Here is a 6,552-nt window from a genome sequence, read left to right on the forward strand (position 1 = left end):
TTGTTATTATTTTCTTAATGGTTGACTAATATTGAGATGACTCTCAGTGTGGTTTTGATTTGCACTTCCTTGACCTCTAAAATATTGAACACTTTTTAAAATATGTTTATTGGTATTGTATTTTAACCTTTGAGAACTGGCTGCTTATTTAGTTTGTCCTTTTATATTGGCTACCCTTATAATTTAGAATCAAGTCCCAGGTCATCTGGTTTTTCTGCTTTTCAGCTTTAAAGGTATGGATCTCTTTCTGGGATGCCATGCACTCTCTGGCTTTCACACATAGGCCTATATTGGAGAACAACTACCTTCATCATTGCCTTTTGTTTAATAATTCAATAGATCCTAGCAAGAGCAATCCAAGTCCATTCCACCTCTAAATACCACATGAAAATCTCAAAAGTTTGAGATACTACAGTCAGTACAGTGATACTACATGTTATCACTGTCCATATGTGCCTCTTCCAAGTTTAGTTCCAGAGAAAAATTCAACAGTTGCTATGCTACTACATGCCAGGGATTGCCAATCTACCATCTACCACCATTAAATGAGGACCTTTTTTACAGCCAGCTGGCTGGAGATACTGTTCCCAAATCCCACTTGATCATCTATTCTCTAAGACAGTTTTCTGGTCTCAGTCTTCACAGGACATAAGTCAGACTCCTGGGAAACAAACTTTGACATGAAAGTTTGAGTGGACAGTATCCTGGGGAGTTGTCTTGACTATAACACCTGTGAGGGAGTATGTCACATGGTACTAAGAATAAGAATAGGCTAAACTGTCAGACATTTATAGCTGAGGCCTCAGCTGATTTTGAGGGCAACTCTGAAACTGAATGACTCTTCAGAGAAGCCCTTGTTTGAAGCCTGGGGTTGCCGTGGATGTCTTTCTGTATGCTGTGAATGTCTTTCTGTATGCTGTGAATATGTGTTGCTCTGACTGGTTGATAAATAAAGCCGTTTGGCCTATGGCAAGGCAGCTTAGAGGTAGGCAGGAAATCCAAACAGATAGATAGGAAGAGAAAGTAGAGGCAAGGCAGATGCTGTGAGCCACTGCCAGGAGAAGCAAGATGTAAAGGTATTGGTAAGCCACAAGCCATGTGGCAAAGTATAGATTTATAGAAACGGGTTAATTTAAGATGTAAGAGCTAGCTAGCAAGGGGCGTGCCATAGACCATACAGTTTGTAAGTAATATAAGCCTCAGTGTGTTTAATTGAGTTTGAGCAGCTGCAGGACGGGGTGGAACACAGAAAAACTTCCAGCTACATGGAGTTGAGGCCTTCCTGCTTCCATTTGAACTCTTTGGACATGGGCTTCCCTTAGAGAAGGTTGAAACTTTAAGTAAGACAACCATTTGGCCAATGGACAAATCTCAGAGAGGAAGTCAAGCATGAGTCTTCAATAGGACAATCTAATGAGGGCTGAAAGCATGGTTTATAAGTTTAAAAAGGGAAGCTGAACATATACCACAGCATCCATGAAGTTATCTATGAAAGAAAACTGCTTAGAGTCTAAAATACCCTATAATCTGAAGGACTGTATACGTCATTCGGGAGTAACAAGTGGGTTTATAGACACTTTAATGAAGGGTAGCTAAAGAGAGAAGATAGAAGGGATATGGATTTGTTGGCATGCTTCAAGCGTTGAACCAGGAAATGAGTGTCTTGACCCACATGACAAGTAATAACTTGATTTAACATGTGCTCTCCTACGAGCTTCACGAATGTGTTGGTTAATTCACATAGGAGCTTAGGAGTTATTTACTGTCACTGTCCCGTTTTTCAGATGACTTCTCATTTGAATGTAAATCCCAGCTATCCATGTTTTTAATCACTTGCTAAACTGCTTTCATTATTTATTATGCCACCTCATATTTCAAGTACTTAACATGTATTAATCATCAATTATGAGATTGGCTCTATTATAGACTGCATTTTACAGAAAAGGTCATTAAGGACAAACATTTACTTGCTCTGTAAGAGAACTCCTTTTCAGCACTTAATTTATCAAATAGTCATGTTTGAAACTGAAAATCCTGCTTCCACCAATTATTAACTATATGTTTGTCTTAGTCTATTTTAGTCTTAGTCTGTTCCTATAACAAAATGCCCAAAGGCAAGAAATGTATAAAGAATAGAAACTTATATCACTCAAAATTCAGGAGGTTGGGAAGCTTGCGAGCGTGGCCTCAACATCTGTTTGGCTAAAAGCGTTCTTGCTGCAGAGGTACAGAAGGTGTTGCAGGGCAACTCAGAGCATCTCTCTTTTTATAAAGTGACTAATCTGTCCCAGCTCCCTCTACCCTCGTTCATCTAAACACAATTTCCTCCCAAAGTTCTGCTTCCAAATACAACTAACACTTCAATTTAGTTCAGTTTCCAACACAAGAGCTTATAGAGGATACATTCTAACTGTAACAATGACCTTAGACAAGTGACTTGACCTCTCTAGGCCTGTTCCCTTATATGTAAAATAGGGACCTACCCAGTGGTTTACTGATATACAATGTTCTCCTCTATCAACATTATCATGCATCATCACGTTATCAGTATAAAGAGAAACTCTGGTGTCCAGATAACTATTGGTGAAATTATTAAGGCCACTCCACGTAGTTAAAAGGAGATTTATTTAATGGCGTAACTTACAAATTAAGGGATAGGTAGGTCACAGGGTCTGGGGAAGGTGTATCGCAGTCCAGCAGTGTTCTCTGGAGCTCTGCTTGGTCCACCTCTCCTGTCCAGGGTCCCGGAACCGAGAGTGAGTCCGCCGATCCAGATCTCCAGTCTCCAGGCGCCTCCCTTGGTCCCGCCTTGTAGGCGTGACAGATGCTGAAGTCTCAATGGGGGTTGGAACTTCCAGATCAAAGCTGGAATGGCTACCCACTACAATAACCATTCCTCCTTATCAGATTGGTGTACTTCTTATTTTGTATAAAATGTTTATATTCTAATTTATTAATTAGCATATTGTAGAGCCAATTACCTGACAGTGTGTCTAGATGTCCTAAGGTGAGTTGACAACATGTTTACTGAACTCAGTGACATATTTATTTCATATTGAAAGGTTTGGTTCCATATGACCAAGCCCTCCTGCTTAGTATCAGGGGTCAATCTGTGAATTTGAGTAGGGAAGAACTCACTGAGAACATACCATTCAGAACAGGCTTAGTCAGTCAGCAAGTCAATATGCAGTTGGTAGAAGTGTGTCACAGTCACTGATATCTCTATCCTGGATATAAAATGCTTGCCATGTCAGAACTCACATTCTACTATCTGCCCTGCTCTGTGTCCTAGGGAGCTAATTTATGTGAATGATGGCAATGAGCCCCAATCCCCTCCAATTTCCTGTTGTTTTTGATAAGGGGGTGTGGGGTAATAAACTAGATGTCAGAGTGATTGAGAAGAGGAAAACAGAGTGTAATAGGACTTCCTTCCTCTGAGTCCTTCCTGATGGATCATTATGATTTGGGGACATCCTTGGAGCTTTCTCTCCTGGCAGCAATACATCTACACCTGGAGTTCCCAACTAGTTCTGAGGACAGTTCGGTTCACAAGCCCTCTGTCTAGGGAGGTAAACTGGCTCCACTGTTCCTAAGGCCAATGAATGGTAAGGTCAGTGGGACATCAAGGCTATGCCCTTGCAAACCATTCCTTTGTTAAGCTACCGGTTAACACATGCTTGAGTGTAACATCTGTTTCTTGCTGGAATTCTGACTGGTATGACACGGCAAACAAATATAGACCTGTCACTCAAGGATTCGTGTTAGGATCCTAGTACTGTGCCCTAAATTGCATGGCCTCTCCTGTCAGCCCATCTTCATGTTCTCAGTCAGTCTGTGAATGCCTTAGATCATCTACAATAATGGGACCATTTGTGCGATTAAAAGGAGGGATTAGAAAATGTATAATCCATTCATTTTACCTCAAGCTCTCATTTGATAGGGAGTCTTGCATAAGCTTGGGATTTTCAAGGAGACCCTCTTTTTACCTTCAGTCTTCTCCAAACTGGTCAGCCTCTTGGTCTAAATTCTAGTGCCTGACACATCATTTCTGCTGGCATTGCCCCATAACAACGTTGTCGCAGCAAGGTTTGACCCAATCCATACTCCTCTAGAATTCCTGCGAATCCTTGCGTTCTGAACCTTTAATAGCAAGATAAATTGCAAAGCATTTTAGATCCAGGCTTATAGAAGCCACAGTCTGTTTGTAACTCTGTCACTCTGTGTTCTTGAGTCACTGTCTTTTCCCTGGATAGCCATTTTCCTGTTCGTCAACAGCAGAAAGTTCAAGTACAACTCTCCCCCACCCCACTTTCCCCTTTTAGCACATGCTCCATAACACCTAATCACTTTCCCTTTATACATTCCTGACCCTGCTTCCCTCCAGCAACATTATGGCCTTTCTTCTTAAATATGACTTTATCTTTGCCATATGTGTGTACACATTAACACTGCTGAGTTTGGCTGTATGTACATTCTCCATACTTTACATACGAGTAATCATTACATTTCTTTATTTACATTGTTGAAATATAGTTTATGGGTAAATAGGAATGGTCGGGCTATCTGGTAAATCTAACTAGACTCTCCCACTGTCCTATCAATTGCACACACACACACACACACACACACACACACACACACACACACACACACACACACACACTGCCCAAAAGCATGACACTTCCAGCTCACAGCATACACAGGTCAGCTTTTCCTATCTATCTCCCATGTACCAGGTATCCAGAAATACACTGTAAAGAGCTGAAAAGAATGTCTAATCAAGAACAGACTTATCTAAAGAACAGAGTGTTTTCTCCTCAAGTGATATCATATATGATGATTTATTTAAAGTCCATGAATATGGACATGCTGATTTTAACGACAAACAATCACACATGTCATGAGTTTAACAGAACCCTGCTTTCCACACACATCCTCTGCCACAGTAACTAGTTTCCCCTCCTTTAGGAGGGAGGTGGCTAATATTCCTCAGAGCCACAGCATGGAGCCCTGCAAATGGGTGACCACATTTTACCTTTGAAATCAACAGTACTGGGCAGAGGGTTGAGGCTCAAGTGTGTGGGTCAAGTCAGACTAAAGACTTGATCATTAATCAATTCTCCTTGATCTCCCAACCAACCATTAGTTCTGGTTTCCCATCTAAATCACATTGTTTTAAAATGCCAACCATGAGATTTGAAGGAGACTTTTGAATATTTTAAAACTTAAGCCAAATGGTTAAATTCTAGAGAACATACACATCATAATCTTCTGTTGTGATACTTGTGCAAAAATAGTCTACAGACCAATGATGATGCACGTTACACTTGACTTGTGATTCCAAGAAAGCAGGACACACCACTGTTTGACCTAGAGGGTTGGTCAACCATGAGGAAGTTTCCTTTCATGAGCAAACTCCTCCAAACAGACCTACTGACTGAGCATAAACTGAGCCACCTTCTCATAAGCGTTATTTCTTACCTCCATTCACATCATTAGACAGAAGAGATGCCCTGAGATGCCATCTCTGCTCTGTCTCACTGTGTCCATCAATTTATTTAGAATCTTCTAGAAGTTGACACTTAACAATCTTTCACAATTATGCAATGTTTAAAGAGATAAGAGTGCTGAAAAGTATGCAACAAAGGAGGGTGCCTTGAATCACTCTTCCTTATAATGATCCACATGTCTAGCAACAACTATTTTATACGTTGTACAAACTCATTTTTCTAATTTTCTAAATATTGTTACGTATTGTACCTATCTTATTCTTTCCCAATTTCAATTTTAATCACTGTTCATTGATCTTTCCTTATAGTAAAAAAAAAATTGCCTTAGCTCTTTTATATCACTTTCCCTTATTCCTCCATTAACCCTTCCCATGCCCTACTAAAACAAGATACACTATCTCTTTATACACACATTCCTGTGACTACTGAACACAGATAGAACAAGTGTTAAGTGTAACAAATGTTTGTTTCTTAAATCATAGAGTCTTATGGTTTTCCTGTATTTTTTCAGGTTTATTGTCTCTCATGACCTACATTCTCTCAGAACCTCCCACTCTAAAATTTTGTACCTTCAAATAGGTTTTGTAAATTTACTAATCTCATTTTTTCTCTCTCTCTCTCTCTCTCTCTCTCTCTCTCTCTCTCTCTCTCTCTCTCTCTTACCCTCTCTTCTTGCTCTAGACTTCACTATTGAACCCCAACCTTACCATGGCTAACATCCTGAGGTTTTCTTTCTTATTATTCTGGAAAGCCCCCTCACTAATTTCCCATGTCACATCTCCTCTTCTCTGGACCTCACATCTTCCTCCAGTGGCTGATAAAGAGTGTGGGAAGTGGATTCCTTGAAATTTGGCATAAGTGAAAATCTGTCATCACTGTGCCATCATCTATGGCTGAGATTTTGGCCCTATGGTTCTATCTGTAAGCTTTCTTTCTTTCTTCCTTTCTTTCTTTCTTTCTTTCTTTCTTTCTTTCTTTCTTTCTTTCTTTCTCCCTCCCTCCCTCCCTCCCTTCCTCCCTTCCTTTTCTTCCTCCCTTCCTT

This window comes from Peromyscus californicus, unplaced genomic scaffold (genome assembly GCF_007827085.1).
Source record: "Peromyscus californicus insignis strain IS unplaced genomic scaffold, ASM782708v3 Scaffold_4__1_contigs__length_199733344, whole genome shotgun sequence".
Lineage (NCBI taxonomy): Eukaryota > Metazoa > Chordata > Mammalia > Rodentia > Cricetidae > Peromyscus > Peromyscus californicus.